Source organism: Lissotriton vulgaris, chromosome 2_1 (genome assembly GCF_964263255.1).
Source record: "Lissotriton vulgaris chromosome 2_1, aLisVul1.2, whole genome shotgun sequence".
Lineage (NCBI taxonomy): Eukaryota > Metazoa > Chordata > Amphibia > Caudata > Salamandridae > Lissotriton > Lissotriton vulgaris.
In genome coordinates this window covers 654,357,498-654,374,999 of record NC_141687.1, presented here as the reverse complement: position 1 = coordinate 654,374,999, position 17,502 = coordinate 654,357,498, and positions in this window count along the sequence as shown.

The following is a 17,502-nucleotide window of genomic DNA, read 5'->3' as shown; positions in this document are numbered from 1 at the left end:
AATGCTGACGCCAAGGCCTATTCTAAACTGTTAGCAATGCGATTGACACCCCTTATGCCATATCTGGTAAATGACCAACAACATGGCTTTGTATTAGGAAGGGATACTACCACCCATGTCAACATGGCCATCACAGCATTCGATGTGGCTGCAACTAATCTCACCCCACTCAGTATGATACTTTTAGACGCAGAAAAGGCGTTTCACCGAGTGGGGTGGGATTATTTGTGGAGGGTTCTGAAGCAGTTTGGCATTAAAGGGCAGTTCCTCAGAAGCATACAGGCCCTATACAGGGATCCCAACGCTAAAATCAGCTATGCCGGGTCCTTTCTGCAACCTTTGTGATCTTAAGGGGGACTCGGCAGGGGTGCCCGCTCTCACCCCTGCTTTTTGCTCTCTCTATGGAGCCTTTTATCAACGCCCTGCAAACTCATGATAAGATCGAACTGATGCAGCATGAAGACAAAATCCTTAAAATAACTGCATATGCGGACGATTTAGCTATTTACACCACTAATGTGGTGGATGCATTACTTGGAATTACAGAGGAAGCTAAAAACTTTGGAGCTATTTCAGGTTATAAACTAAACATAAATAAAACACAAATTATCATGAACTATCAAGCTAACTCTGTAGTTTCAGGACTTTGTAAATCTGCAGTTTACTTGGGGGTAAAAATCTCCTCTAAGACCAATGAAATAAACATGCTAAATTATGATGCCTTACTGAAAGAGGTGACCATGCTGCTCAAAAAATGGCATAAGATCCCACTCAATTTACTTGGTCGAATTAATTTGATTAAAATGAACATTCTGCCGAAATTTTTATATTTCTTTCGCTCTATTCCGTTTCGGGTTAACAATTTACTCTTTAAAAAATTAGATGGAATTTTTAGCAGTTTTATTTGGGGCTACAAGAAGGCTAGAAGATCTATGTCCATACTAAAACTACCACTTGAAAGAGGGGGTCTGGATTTTCCGGACTTTAAAGTTTATTTTTCTGCATCCTTTTTAGACTGGCTTCGTAGTCTGGTTAAGAATCAATACTTTTTTTATCAGTTCATGCTTGGCACTAACTCAAAACAATTCTTGGCAAGAGTGCAAGATCCTAACTATTTTAAGCGTGTAAAATTTAAGACTGCGAGAGATGCAGTACGTATTTGGAACTTGATTTTAACTCATTGTGACACTTCCTTTTTAGGGCTCGCCTGCTGATGCGCTTCTGCGCATCGCTGGCGAAGCTCTATTACGGCTTATCCAGTGTTGATCCACCACTGGCGATTCCAGTGGCGATTTCTTCAAGTGCATGTGCTTTTTAGGTCATTGCGCAAGCGCAAGCCCTAAAAAGCGCGTGCACAATGCCACCAGCCGCCTGCCTGCCTGCCTCGCATTACCAGATCAAAGGCAGCCCAGCCCCCCTCCCACAAGCTTCTCAGCGTGTGCTCTGCCTCAGGCCGGCATTTCTCCTCCCCTCGGGCAAACAGATAGCCACAATAACACCCTCCCTGCTCCGCTTTTTTTCTCAATTTCTCCCCGTCTACACTTCCCATTAGGAGCCCTTCCTCCCCCCAGATAAGCTATCTCCATAAGAGATAAGCAGCTCTTCCACCATCTCAAACCCGTATTAGTGCTCCTCACTATGCATGTTTTTACTTAAAAAATCAGCACAATGCAGCAGTGTGACATCAAGCCAGGTTCATCGACATCACTGCAAAAGTAAAGTTTTTATTCCCCATTTCCTCTTCAAGAAAGTGACTGCGCATCAGCCTCTACGGATCAGAAAGCGGAGCCCCCCCACTGACCGGGCTGCGAGTCAAATTGCCATGTTTCACAAATTATGGTTTTCGTGGTCTTATTCTGGAGTAGCCCTGTTGGCAAGAGAGGAAAGAGCAAGGCTCTGACAGTCAGTCCTCCTCTGCTTCATAGTATGCCGCGCCACTATAGTAAGTTGAACAAGGGATATTATTTGACAGAAAGAGGCAACCTGCATCTATTCACGGAAATACATTGAGCAGGTTTTATTTTTTAAAGCTACATACAATGCACCATAACTATTCTAGGTCTACAAATGGAAATACATAACAAGCAATATTTTTATTTATTTTTTAAGAGGTGCATACTTAAAAAAATGATTACAAAAATTAAACATCAACTAGTAATTAAAAAACCTAGCAATTAAGATATGCCACGTCAAATAATAACTTTTGTCGCCAATTAATTATCAGTGTCTGGAATGGATATGGTCACACCCTCACTCACCCTCAACCCCTCACCCTCACTCACCCTCAACCCCTCACCCACACCCTCACTCACCCTCAACACCTCACCCTCAACCCCTCCCTCAGGCTCACCCACCCTCACCCTCACTCACCCTCAACCCCTCACCCTCACTCACCCTCAACCCCTCACCCTCAACCCCTCACCCTCACTCACCCTCAACCCCTCACCCTCACTCACCCTCAACCCCTCACCCTCAACACCTCACTCACCCTCACGCTCACCCACCCTCACCCTCAACACCTCACCCTCAATCACCCTCAACCCCTCACCCTCACTCACCCTCAACCCCTCACCCTCAACCCCTCACTCACCCTCACTCTCACTCATCCTCTATCACCCTCAACCCCTCACTCACCCTCAACCTCTCACCCTCACTCACCCTCAACCCCTCACCCTCACTCACCCTCAACCCCTCACCCTCACTCACCCTCAACCCCTCACCCTCAACCCCTCACTCACCCTCACTCTCACTCATCCTCTATCACCCTCAACCCCTCACTCACCCTCAACCTCTCACCCTCACATACCCTCAACCCCTCACCCTCACTCACCCTCAACCCCTCACCCTCACTCACCCTCAGCCCCTCACCCTCAACCCCTCACCCTCACCCTCACCCTCACTCACCCTCAACCCCTCACCCTCACTCACCCTCACCCTCACTCACCCTCAACACCTCACCCTCACCCTCACTCACCCTCACTCACCCTCAGTCACCCTCAACCCCTCACCCTCACATTCACTCACCCTCACTCACCCTCACTCACCCTCACTCACCCTCAACCCCTCACCCTCAACCCCTCACCCTCACTCACCCTCACTCACCCTCAACCCCTCACCCTCACTCACCCTCAACCCCTCACCCTCAACACCTCACCCTCACTCACCCTCAAACTCAACATACATACATACATACCCTCACTCACCCTCACTCACCCTCAACCACTCACCCTCACTCACCCTCAACCCCTCACCCTCACTCACCCTCACTCACCCTCAACACCTCACCCTCACTCACCCTCACCCTCACTCACCCGCACGCACCCTCACCCTCACTCACCCTCACTCACCCTCACTCACCCTCACTCACCCTCACTCACCCTCAACCACTCACCCTCACTCACCCTCACCCTCACTCACCCTCAACCCCTCACCCTCACTCACCCTCAACCCCTCACCCTCACCCTCACTCACCCTCAACCCCTCACTCACCCTCACTCTCACTCATCCTCACTCACCCTCAACCCCTCACCCTCACTCACCCTCACCCACCCTCAACCCCTCACCCTAACTCACCCTCACCCTCACTCACCCTCAACCCCTCACCCTCACTCACCCTCACTCACCCTCAACCCCTCACCCTCACTCACCCTCACCCACCCTCACTCACCCTCACCCTCACTCACCCTCACCCTCACCCTCACTCACCCTCACTCACCCTCAACCTCACTCACCCTCACCCACCCTCAACCCCTCATCCTCACTCACCCTCACCCTCACTCACCCTCAACCCCTCACCCTCACCCTCACTCACCCTCACCCTCACTCAACCTCAACCCCTCACCCTCAATACCTCACCCTCACTCACCCTCACCCTCACCCAACCCCTCACCCTCAATACCTCACCCTCACTCACCCTCACTCACCCTCAACCCCTCACCCTCACTCACCCTCAACCCCTCACCCACACCATCACTCACCCTCACTCGCCCTCACACGCCCTCACTCACCCTCACTCACCCTCACTCACCCTCACTCACCCTCAACCTCACTCACCCTCACCCAGCCTCAACCCCTCATCCTCACTCACCCTCACCCTCACTCACCCTCAACCCCTCACCCTCACTCACCCTCAACCCCTCACCCTCAACCCCTCACCCTCAATCCCTCACCCTCAATCCCTCACCCTCAGTCACCCTCACCCTCACCCTCACTCACCCTCAACCCCTCACCCTCACTCACCCTCAACCCCCTCACCCTCACTCACCCTCAACCCCTCACCCACACCATCACTCACCCTCACTCACCCTCACTCACCCTCACTCGCCCTCACTCGCCCTCACTCGCCCTCACTCGCCCTCACTCGCCCTCACTCGCCCTCACTCACCCTCACCCTCACTCACCCTCAACACCTCACCCTCACTCACCCTCAATGCCTCACCCTCACTCACCCTCAACACCTCACCCTCAACCCCTAACTCACCCTCACTCTAACTCACCCTCACTCACCCTCAACACCTCCCTCACCCTCACTCACCCTCACCCACCCTCAACCCCTCACCCTAACTCACCCTCACCCTCACTCACCCTCAACCCCTCACCCTCACTCACCCTCAACCCCTCACCCTCACTCACCCTCAACCCCTCATCCTCACCCTCACTCACCCTCACTCACCCTCAACCCCTCATCCTCACCCTCACTCTCACTCACCCTCACTCACCCTCACTCACCCTCACTCACCCTCACTCACCCTCACTCACCCTCACTCACCCTCACCCTCACCCTCACCCTCACTCACCCTCACCCTCACTCACCCTCACCCTCACTCACCCTCAACCTCACTCACCCTCACCCACCCTCAACCCCTCATCCTCACTCACTCTCACTCACCCTCACTCACCCTCAACCCCTCACCCTCACTCACCCTCAACCCCTCACCCTCACTCACCCTCAACCCCTCATCCTCACCCTCACTCACCCTCACTCACCCTCACTCACATTCACCCTCACCCTCACTCACCCTCACTCACCCTCACCCTCACTCACCCTCACTCACCCTCACCCTCCCTCACCCACCCTCACTCACCCTCACCCACCCTCAACCCCTCATCCTCACTCACCCTCATCCTCACTCACCCTCACCCTCAACCCCTCACCCTCACTCACCCTCAACACCTCACCCTCACTCACCCTCACCCTCACTCACCCTCAACCCCTCACCCTCAATCCCTCACCCTCACTCATCCTCACTCACAACCCCTCACCCTCACTCACCCTCAACCCCTCACCCTCACCATCACTCACCCTCACTCACCCTCACTCACCCTCACTCACCCTCACTCACCCTCACTCACCCTCTCTCACCCTCAACACCTCACCCTCACTCACCCTCAACCCCTCACCCTCACTCACCCTCAACACCTCACCCTCACTCACCCTCACTCACTCTCAACCCCTCACCCACCCTCACCCTCACTCACCCTCAACACCTCACCCTCACTCACCCTCAACCCCTCACCCTCCCTCACCCTCAACCCCTCACCCTCCCTCACCCTCACTCACCCTCACTCACCCTCACTCACCCTCTCTCACCCTCAACACCTCACCCTCACTCACCCTCAACCCCTCACCCTCTCTCACCCTCAACACCTCACCCTCACTCACCCTCACTCACTCTCAACCCCTCACCCACCCTCACCCTCACTCACCCTCAACACCTCACCCTCACTCACCCTCAACCCCTCACCCTCCCTCACCCTCAACCCCTCACCCTCCCTCACCCTCAACCCCTCACTCACCCTCACTCTCACTCACCCTCACTCACCCTCAACCCCTCAGCCTCACCCTCACCCTCACCCTCACCCTCACTCACCCTCAACACCTCACCCTCACTCACCCTCACCCTCACTCACCCTCACCCTCACTCACCCTCAACCCCTCACCCTCACTCACCCTCAACCCCTCACCCTCACTCACCCTCAACCCCTCATCCTCACCCTCACTCACCCTCACTCACCCTCAACACCTCACCCTCACTCACCCTCAATGCCTCACCCTCACTCACCCTCAACACCTCACCCTCAACCCCTAACTCACCCTCACTCTAACTCACCCTCACTCACCCTCAACCCCTCACCCTAACTCACCCTCACCCTCACTCACCCTCAACCCCTCACCCTCACTCACCCTCAACCCCTCACCCTCACTCACCCTCAACCCCTCATCCTCACCCTCACTCACCCTCACTCACCCTCAACCCCTCATCCTCACCCTCACTCTCACTCACCCTCACTCACCCTCACTCACCCTCACTCACCCTCACTCACCCTCACTCACCCTCACTCACCCTCACCCTCACACTCACCCTCACCCTCACCCTCACCCTCACTCACCCTCACCCTCACTCACCCTCAACCTCACTCACCCTCACCCACCCTCAACCCCTCATCCTCACTCACTCTCACTCACCCTCACTCACCCTCAACCCCTCACCCTCACTCACCCTCAACACCTCACCCTCACTCACCCTCACTCACTCTCAACCCCTCACCCACCCTCACCCTCACTCACCCTCAACACCTCACCCTCACTCACCCTCAACCCCGCACCCTCCCTCACCCTCAACCCCTCACCCTCCCTCACCCTCAACCCCTCACTCACCCTCACTCTCACTCACCCTCACTCACCCTCAACCCCTCAGCCTCACCCTCACCCTCACCCTCACTCACCCTCAACACCTCACCCTCACTCACCCTCACTCACTCTCAACCCCTCACCCACCCTCACCCTCACTCACCCTCAACACCTCACCCTCACTCACCCTCAACCCCTCACCCTCCCTCACCCTCAACCCCTCACCCTCCCTCACCCTCAACCCCTCACCCTCAACCCCTCCCCCTCGACCCCTCCCCCTCCCCCTCACCCTCACTCACCCTCACAACACATATTGTGTTACAATAGGTGTCACATTTGCAAAAGATAAAACTATTGGCATTGTAAATAACAAAGCTATTAATTCGCTATTTTCAAAACAAGCACATAAATAAAAAATGTGTCCTTTACAATACCAATAGCTCAAACTTTCCTAATGCAAGACCTATTGCATTGCTGTGCTTCTCTCCCCTGCTGCACTCTCCTGCTCTCTAGAGATGTGGCCTAACGACAAGAGCTGCCATCTAAGTCACGTAAATACAAAATATGTTGCATTCCAAATGCTATAGGTGTCACATTCGCAAAAGTTATAACTATTGGCATTGTAAATGACAAAGCCATCAATTTAGCAATTTTAAAAACCAACAAATAAATAACATATGTCATTTACAATACCAATAACTCCAACTTTTCTAATGCGAGACCTATTGCATTTCCAATGCTTGTTTCATACTGAGCTACCACTCTGGGATAACCCAGGGCTTCCTGATATTTTTAGTGATAAAACTGAGATCTATAGGGTTCAGATGGTTTCTTACAGTTTGCAACTTTACAAACTTTGCATAACTTGCCTGAAGCAATGATATACAAGTATCTTCAAATTAAGGACTATCTGATACGTAAAATGAAGTTGAAACAAATAAATAGATCAGACATCTGGAATTGCTTATATTCTACAAAAAAGAAGTCACTAATTAGTATGGGTTATAAATGTCTCGGCCAAAATAAATCGGATGACTGCCCCAGATTGGCGTCGATACACCCCACGGGCATTACAAATAGGAGTTGGCTAAGTATAGCTCTGTCCTGTGCCAGACTGGTTGTAGCTAGGGCTTGGATCTCGCAGAACCCTCCTCACACGATCGAGTGGTGGAATCTTTTACATGAAATTTATACTATGGAAAGGGCTCTGGCTAAGGGTAGAAGCTTAAAATCTATTGCTAAGTTTGAAAAGATTTGGGTTAACTTTTTGTAATTTATATGAGGATCTGGATAATGGAATTTTTGTGTCTTAGATGACATTTTCGATCTTGTCAAGAAATTTTATTTATGGTTTGTCTGTGATTGTTTTTTTTTTCTCTCTTTCACCTGCTGAACATTGATCTGTCCCGGTAATGAATGAAATGGACTTGCTTGTCAAAATAAAAAAATTAAAAAATTAAAAAAAAACAATGGGCAGTTTGCAAGGTATAGGAGACTGTAATCATTTGTTTGTGGTGACACCAGGGAAATCAGCACTAAAACAGCCCACAATCTGCTAAAAAAACTACCCCACACTGATCTTCCAGACCAGATCATCGGGCACTGATTTCACCACAAACAAATGCATGTAAGCTCTCTTCTGAGAGGCGTGGCCAGCTTCAACAACAACTGGAGGTGCTCCTGGCTTACACTCGTCTTGTAAGTTCAGCTTTTTCCCACATGTGAGGATTGGGCTGGCCATCATGCTCACAATCAGGTCCCTACAAGGGAGCATAGTCCTATCGATGTCCTTCAGTGTCCAAGGGGGAGGTCAGGGGGCAAGTCTCGATGTTTATTTCTGACCTGCAGGTCGCAGCTACAGTTTTCTCGGGCGACTGCACTGCCTTTGCAAAACTCAAGACCGGCAGCCCCTCATTGCGAATTGGGTTGCATGGTACCTGCTGGCAATGCGTCATTCTTTACTACACATCCACCTATACCACGTGGTATACATGTTAGCCAATAAGGCCCACATAAAAAGAGTGTATCTAGTCACTCACCTATTATTCTCGGGGTTGAACGGAGACAGAAAATAGACCCGAGCATCAAAATATAAGTAGCCTGAATTAGTGAACCAGATAGCTAGAAAAATGGTCCAGAGATATAAATTCAATTTAGTGTAAATACACACAAACAATCATAATGGCGAGGGACAGCGCCTACTGCCACTCACTGAGACACAGTCTAAAAAAATGAACTACAAAATGCCCATAGCAACAGGAAATGGCAAAGGTTGAAATTACAGTGATGTAAGTGATAATATGATGGGTGAAGTCATTTCAGGTGGATTGTGCCTTCGAAGGGCCCACGTGTCACAAAGTAGACTTGTCGCAGCTAGGTGTCGATGACAATCCCTAACTTCCTTCCTAATATACTCTACTAATGCAAGGATGACGTTGTTTCAAAGTATACATCCATAGCAAAAGATTGGGGCTAGGGGGCAAAACAGGAGATTCAGACTAGAGTCAACAGGAGCAAGTCGTTGGTTCACAGCTGAGGGGTGTGGCGAATGGGCAAGACATTTGTTCCAAAGGCACAATTGGATAGCTAAAATAGTGCTAACTATCATGAAATTCAGTTTGACTTTTAGTGAACCACAACTCTGTCAGCATATTACTTAAACAATTATTTGAGCTCTTAACTCCTTCTCCAAAGGAAAAGACTGACAAACTCGAGGGTAACCAGGCTACACCCTTCAAACATTGAAGAAACCGAATGGAACCCTAAAGCACTGAAGGTGGTAACCAACTCAAACTTTGAATGTGTGGGGAACTGAGGGAAAGAACAAAAAAAAACAGAAGCAAAAACTAAGTCAGATGCAAAGTAGTACGAACAAGAAAGAAGCTTATAACACAAGGGAATTTGCTAGGTTAACTGTCGAGCAGTAGCATGGTTATTATAGCAATGGAACCTTTCCTGCCTTAACTTCTTGTTAACCTGCGAGTCTCCTGTGTCCCATCCACTTTTCAGTGCCCCATCCTCCACAGGCCTGTTTTCCACCTTTTCCGTAGCCTTAAATTGTTTTGTTTCCCATCTGATGCATGCCTCTGGTAGCGCTTTTATCTTTCGCAAGAAGGTAGCTGAACCTGTTGTGACAGCGTGTGAATCTTTACACCAAGCCAAAGCCAAGAAACAAGTAGGCATCTGCAGTGCTTAGTTTGTGCCGGTGGTTGCAGGAGGTGGGAATCCACACATTCATTGTTGAGGGTTAGGGCTTATTGCTCATTATTAGATTTTACTTTAAACTAGAACAAGAGACAGAAAGGCCGAAAAGGGATGAAGAAAAATATAGGAAAGTGATGAAGAAATTAGAAAGTGGGGATGAAAAATAGCTTGCAAGAGTGTGCTAATGAGATTCAAAGTATTGGGTAGTAGAAGAGAGAGGCATGAGGTGGAATCAAGACAAATTAGCTTTGGAATTTGGCATCTCTAGTATTCTGGAGCTCCTACAGTGTCCTCTTAAGAAACACTTTGTGTCTCTGCACTTATTTATGCCTTTCTTTTTACTTTACAAACTAAGCACTGACACCTGGATCAATAACAACACAGAAATTCCATCCTCACTGTAGAATACATATTCTTCTAAGGCCTTGATTAGGATACCTCAGCAAAATTCATCACTCATGCTTGTGTGTCTATCAGAATCATGAGTTTGTTGGTTTTTAAATCTTCCCCCCGCAGATACTGGCAGGTCAAACTTTCTGGTGCTTACAGAGGGGCAAAAGGCCTGGAAAATTCTGAAACATCCAATTTTTGGTGACGAAAGCAACACAATCAGAATCTCATTCTAGATTTTAAAATAAGGAAACTTGTAACTAGTGACGTTTCTTATAGACTATAAATAATGAGCCAAGGGTATTGTTATTTATCAGGTGTGATAAATATTGCTGCAACACCAGGGCAGAGTCAATCAAGGCCTAAATCTATGCATAACATCCAATCTGTCATGCTTTTAGCCCAAGCCAAAGATAAACTGTAGGAAAGATGGATTTGCTTATATGGTTACCCCCACCTTTTACCTGGTGCTAAGCTGTTACTGACTAGTCTGACTGGGATCCTACTAATCAGGACCCCAGTCTATCTGCTTTCTCCCTTACCTTGGTATGTTCAGTACTTAGGTACATGCCAGATTGGATACAGGGGCACACTTATCAGTCCCTAGTATATCGCACTAAGGTAGCCAGGGCATAGGTACTCCAGAGGTCCCCCATGGGATGAAGCATGCATTATGCCACCCATGTGAGACCATTCAAAATGGAGCTACAGGCCTGCCAGTGCAGCCAGTGTAAGCTGGCGCTAGCACCACTTACAACAGACATAGGTTTCCTATATCTGGGGTCACTGCACGTGAAACATATAAGTCACCCTTATAGCAGGCCTTATAAATCCTGAAGGCAGGGTGCTTAGTTCTAAGTGTGAGGATGCCCCTGCATGAGCAGAATACCCCTACAGCCTACGGAGGCCATTCTCCCGGGTTGTGAGTGAAGCAGTGTGTTAAGTCAAAGAGGGGTGGACGGAAGAGCAAGTTATTTAAAGAGGTCCTCCTCTTATGCTCCTCCAAGTACACATGTATAACACGGGAAGGAGATTGTTCCTCTATTCAGCCCGTGCACAAGGGGTTGCTACCTGGCCGGGAATCAAGTCTCTGGAAGATCTGAATTTCAGATCATAATGCCCTCACACATCTGTTAGGGTGTCATGCTTCATTATATGGTGCTCCTCGTCAGACCGGCGATGCAATGTCTGACCGGCCTGGTGGCTTCTCTGGCAGAGTTCTTCAGATCTGAGGATGCCGTATGTGGTGGGTGCATGTGGGCAAAATGCAGTGAATAGTGATGTGTAAAAGGTGACTTAAAATAGTCACCAGAACCTAGAAACTTTTATTTTAATATGAGAACGGGACTAAATAAAAGCAGTGGCGCTATTTAGAGGTCCTAAGGTACCAGGATAGCTTACATGTGCATGGTCAACATGTTTCGTGCCATTGGAGCTGAATCATCAGGCAGCACTTCTTCAGTACTTTAATAAACAAAATGTAAAGAAAAGGCACCCTACTGGGGCCCGGGGACTCCCCGGGAATCAAGGATGTCCGAATGAAGTGTGGCTGATCCCAAAGAGGAACCAGAGTTATGTCTCCACCTAAAAGGAAGATGAGGAGACAAAACAAAGAGGAAACTGCGACATAAAGATTCCATAATGTAGATCATGCACACGTAAATCAGTGACACGAATAACCGCGTAGTCATCCCACTTATGTGGGTAACGGTTCTAAGCTTCAATAATCCAGGGCAGGGCAAAAGGGCCCACCCAGGAGAGTTGATTAACTAGAAAGGTTCAATCATAAATGTTGAAAACATTAAAAACAAGGCACACATACCCTTGTCCAAGAGCTGGACAGCGAACATGGAATAAATGCATGAAAGCCCTTGTCCAAGGGAAAATACACACAAGGGATTGACGCATAGCTTACCTCGAAGGTGGCGTGGCACTACTTCATAGGCAAAATTTACAAAGCTGTTTTCGATCTGCCGGAATGTGCCTCACCCGCCCAGGTCAGACTGGAATTTGGCCTCCAGCATCAGAGGTACAGGGGAATGAGCACCTTTATAAAACTATGTCACACATTCCGCTCCTCTGACCCAGGCACTTTGAACAGCCTATGCTGGGACGAAATCAAGTCTCAGAGGGAGCTTGAAACGCCAAATTCCTGGGGTAGCTTCCTGAGCAACTCTCTGGTCAAGTTGGATCTACAATCAATATGGGACAAAGGGATGGAAAGAGGAACTTTCGTCAAAAAAATCAACGTCGCAGCCAAAAAGAAATCTTTACCGGAGGACAAAATGGCGCTTACCAAGAGGCGGCATGGGTGGACAGTTATAAATTCATATAGGTTTTCAAAGCCGCAAGCTTATCTATCTGCCCTTTTAAGCTCCTACTTAAAAATGTGCTTCATAAAGTTTAGAATGGGCGTGCAGGATTCTAAGGACCTATACCCCTCATGGAAACCAGCTTTTAATTCAGAATCCTGTTGACTATGTGGATTCAAAAATGAAACCCTAATCCATTTACTATGCGCCTGTCCAGCCATTCAAGTCAAAAGGAGACAATATTTGAAATCTATTTTTAAAGAATTGAACATTCGGTCCAGCAGGCAAGCAGTGATACGCTGGCTGGAGGGCTCGTCGTGTATCCTGGCTTGCAGAGGAGTTAAATTCATGAACCTAGTCAATACTCTCCTATTGCAAGCTGACGTAGAGTAAATATAAGTTCACGCTAAATTTCTCCATTACTTCTCAAGGGGAACATCATGTTTAAATCTGCTACTTGAGTTTTAAAATTGTTAAAACAATAATTTTAATAATTGATTTTTATTGCCATGCACCTTTTGTAATATAAAACAGTGATGCGCATTGATCATTTTATTGTACGATAATGACATTTGTCTATGCAGCTTTTTTATTGCTTTCTTCAGGGGGGGTTTTGTAATGATTTTAATTAATCACACAATGAAAATTTTGACTTTGACATAGGCGAAGGGGAGGGACCCGATTACTGTAGGGAACACCTTAGGGTAAATATAAAATCAGTAGAACAAAGCAATGAAACCACTGGGAAATGTCCATTGAAATCGAAGATCAAGAGCTGAGATGTAACACAGGGAGCAGCAATCCAGCGTAATCAACTTGTGGCAGAAGAAGGCATAAGCCCAAAGGGAGCTACGTGAATGATTAACCCACAAAGGCATGGGTGTGGGATAGGCCTAACCTCATTGCAACCAAGCTCAGAACTGGAAGGTGCCAACCGAGGAGGAAGAACTACCCCGTGACTAGAGTGGAGTCGGGCCCCGAATACGGGACACAGACTGTGTGGGTCAACCGCTGGGTGCCTGTCAGTGAGAGAATGGGGAACTCGCCAGGGTGAAAAGCGTGGAGGGGTGTGCACGCCTTGTTTTTAATGTTTTCAAGGTTTATGATTGACCTTTCTAGTTAATCAACTCTCCTGGGTGGGCACTTTCGCCCAGCCAGGGATTAATGAAGCCTTAGTACCTTTACCCACATGAGTGGGATGACTACGCTGTTATTCCTGTCACCGATTTTTGTTTTCACGCTCTACATTATGGAATCTTTATGTTGGTTGTCTCCTCTTCTTCCTTTTAGGCGGAGATGTAACTCTGGTTCATCTTTGGGATCAGACACACTTCATTCGAACATCCTTGATTCCCGTGGAGTTCCCCGGCCCCACTAGGAGGCCTTTTCTTTTCTTTTGGTTTATTAAGATCCTGAAGAAGTGCCGCTCGATGATTGGGCTCCTATGGCACAAAACATGTTGACCATGCACACAAAAGCTATCCTAGTCCCTTAGGACCTCTAGAGAGCACCACTGCTTTTATTTAGTCCCGGTCCCATATCAAATAAAAAGTTTCTGGGTTCTGGTGACTATTTTAAGTCACTTTTTACACATCACTATTCACTGCATTTTGCCCACATACACCCACCACATACGGTGTCCTCAGTTCTGAAGAACTCTGCCAAAGAAGCCACCAGGCCTGTCAGACATTGCAGCGCCAGTCTGACAAGGAGCGCCCTATGATGAAGCATGACACACTAACAGGTGTCTGAGGGCATTATGATCAGAAATGCAGACCTTCCAGTGACTTGATTCCCAGCCAGGTAGCAATCCGTAGTGCACCGGCTGAATAGAGGAACGATTTCCTTCCCGTGTTATATTTGCAAGTGAAGCAACCATATACTATATAGAGGGGCACCACGTAACTACGAGATGACCATCTCTAAATTCGCTGCAACTAATCCTATCATGTTTGGTAACAAACATGTTGGAATCATACCCCACATTGTAACCGGTCTGGGAGCTATGATTCCAGGCACTAGACGGGCCCTTTGTTAGGCTCTCAGTGTTCCTGGAACTAGCCCACTTGACCAGGACAGCTTCCTCAAACCGCCACAGCGCCCAGTCACCGGCCCTCATGGACGTGGGAGAGACACGTCATCACCCCCACGCTGTTCACGCCACATCACGGTACGGCTGGCCTTCCACGGGGTAAGTACCCCCTTGTCGCCAATGTGGAGGTGGGGGAACCTCGGCATAGGCCACTCTATATAGGAGCATGGGACATGTGCACAACGAGACAGTATGATAGGTCCGTGTTGGAATCCTGAGCGATTCCATGTACCTTTATTTATCCCCTCTGAGTCGCGCTCAGCCCCTGGGGTGTGTGTTAATACAAAGTATAGTAGTGGCCGGCTGGCTCACTACAGAACCCCTGCTAGTATTTGTGCTTAATAAGGCAGTAAAATAAATGTATTCTTTCCTTATTTAATATGAACTTGTGAAACAAAATTATCGAAATATGGTGGCAATATTGAAAGGCTACAAGAACAAACACATCAAAATTATATAAATACAGATTTTTTCATTATACAATGTGGAGGAGCAATACCTGTCCACGTCACCTCCACCCAGATTGTTGTCTATCGAGGGAGTGTCATTCCATTGAATAATATTCATATTGCAAATAGGAAACCTGGTGTTATCGGGAGCCAGTCACAACATTTTCTGTAAGAAGTGATTAAATCTCTGAAATGTTTTTGCCTTGTGTTTGAAGCAAAACTAACAAAGAAATGCTAATGCAATAAGGTTATATTAGAAACTTTCATTATGTCTCCAATGTATTATGGCCCAATGAGTTCTTTATCGGGGGTATATACTCCATATGGAATATATAAAGTGCAACACACTACGGGCCCTGTCCATGATTCCGTCTTGTACAACCTGCTACTCTCTTGCTGTAAAGCAAAAACAGTTACACTGTATAAACGCTCTAGCACAGAGTGAGTTATTCGCTGACTGCCACAGTGCTGCATCCAAGCCATAACAGGACCCCATGTTTTGTTGCACTATATGTATTCCATAGGAAGTATATCTCCCTGATGAAGGACCTGTTGGTCCAAAATCCATTGGGGACAGAATGAGATTTTATAATGGAACCTATGATTTAAGCATGAAATTGTGATTCTACAACATTGTTTCAAGATATATTGATTATGACCAGTGCTTAGTTTGAGTCAGTGTTTCTGGTGCGCGGCAACGGCACTTCATTCTCAACACCAGCGCTTGTGACAGTCTGCCACAAGGTGGTGCTATCCGGCAACTTTAGAGATGACCCCAACAACAGGTAAATATTAATTCATTATACATTAAAATGACTTCTACCTGCCGACCAACCCATTCTTATAGCTTTCGAGGCCTGAAATCGTCCGAATTGTCACACGCGTAGGAGTGTGATGCTTAGTAGTTGTGTTGTTATTATCATTGGCAGCGCTGGTAGGAACAATGTGTGGTGCACGATGCTGTGGGCTCCTGACCAGAACCCTGGCACTTATTTATTTTATAAATTAAGCACTGGTTATGACAACAAACACAAAGAGGTGTGAAGTTGGTATCATTCTGAAAACAGCAATAATAGTAAAAAAAATCTACAAATATCAAAAACACTGTGAATTGATCTAAGCATTATATTGCTTCCACTGAGAAGTGCACTGAGGGACTAGTCACCTCACAGGAGATAGCATGGTAACTATTTCGCTTATTAGTGCAATGTGTAGTGTGCCTTTCATTATGCTTGGCTCTGCTTCTAGCTATGATTGAACTGGTTGAAGCAAAGCAAAATGCAGGATAACATATTTTACAATAACGACTAAGACCATTTAAGTGGTCAAGTAATCAAACACATTTTCCATTTTATTTAAAGTTTGGTGGATAGGATATTCCATTACAAAGGTGGCATATAATCTTCTCTGCCAAACTGCCAGTTTGCCAACTCTGTTTAGAGTCGGGCAAACTGTCATGTCATGTTAGAGCCAGCTTCTGCTGGCCTTAACAGAAGGAACAGTTGACCAAGGGCACCAAAAACTTTGGGCCATTGTTCCAAGACTCTTAAATTGTCCACCCTACTTAATGCGAATGTTCAGACATGCTTTTTAGATCTCACCTGTGCAGCGCGCATGGGCTGCATAGGAAAAAGACCTTTTAGTAATCTGTACAGCTTTGAGGGCAAAAAAGTGCACATGTTGCATTGCTTTGACTGGCAACGTGTGCACGTTTGGCGATTCCCTTGCGGGAGCGAGCTTTCAAACCATCTGTTAATTACTTACTTGTGGTTTGTGCTCGCTCCCGCAAGGGAAAGGCCCCCTCCTCTATCCTCTCACACTGCTGCTTTTAACTTTCAGCGCACGGTGCAGGCTCCCTCCTCTCTCCCCCCTCCGCTGCCTTGGTGCGCTCTTGTTTTAACTTCGAGCACATGGCTACACATCCTGGTGCTTCTCTTTCGTTTGCAGCTGCTTTTTTTTGTTTTGGTGTACATTCTTATATGCTTCATATAGTTTTCTCACTTTACGCAAAAGAATGGAACACCAATAGACTCGTCAAACTTGACATCCATCTTTCATAAAGCGCACCCCTTGCTGAATGATAACCAATCTGTGCTTTTCATATTTGCATTCCACTTTACACATTTAAACTTGGCGAATCTTCAACATGGAGCATTGCGTCTAATTGAACACATGAATTTGCAACTGGGTCATTTTGGTTTGTTCTAGTTGGGCTTCAGAGTGTCTCACATGGGAGACTGCTCCTCCGGCCTAACCATTCTGGTTTGTGGCATCAGCTTTGCTTCAAGACTGTGACTGCAGCAAGACTAAATGGAGCCAAACTGCACAAATTAACAATACATAGCACTGTGCTAAATAGCTCCACAATTCCAATTAGCAGCACCTGGCAGTTTATCCAATCAGGACCCAGATGGACACATCACT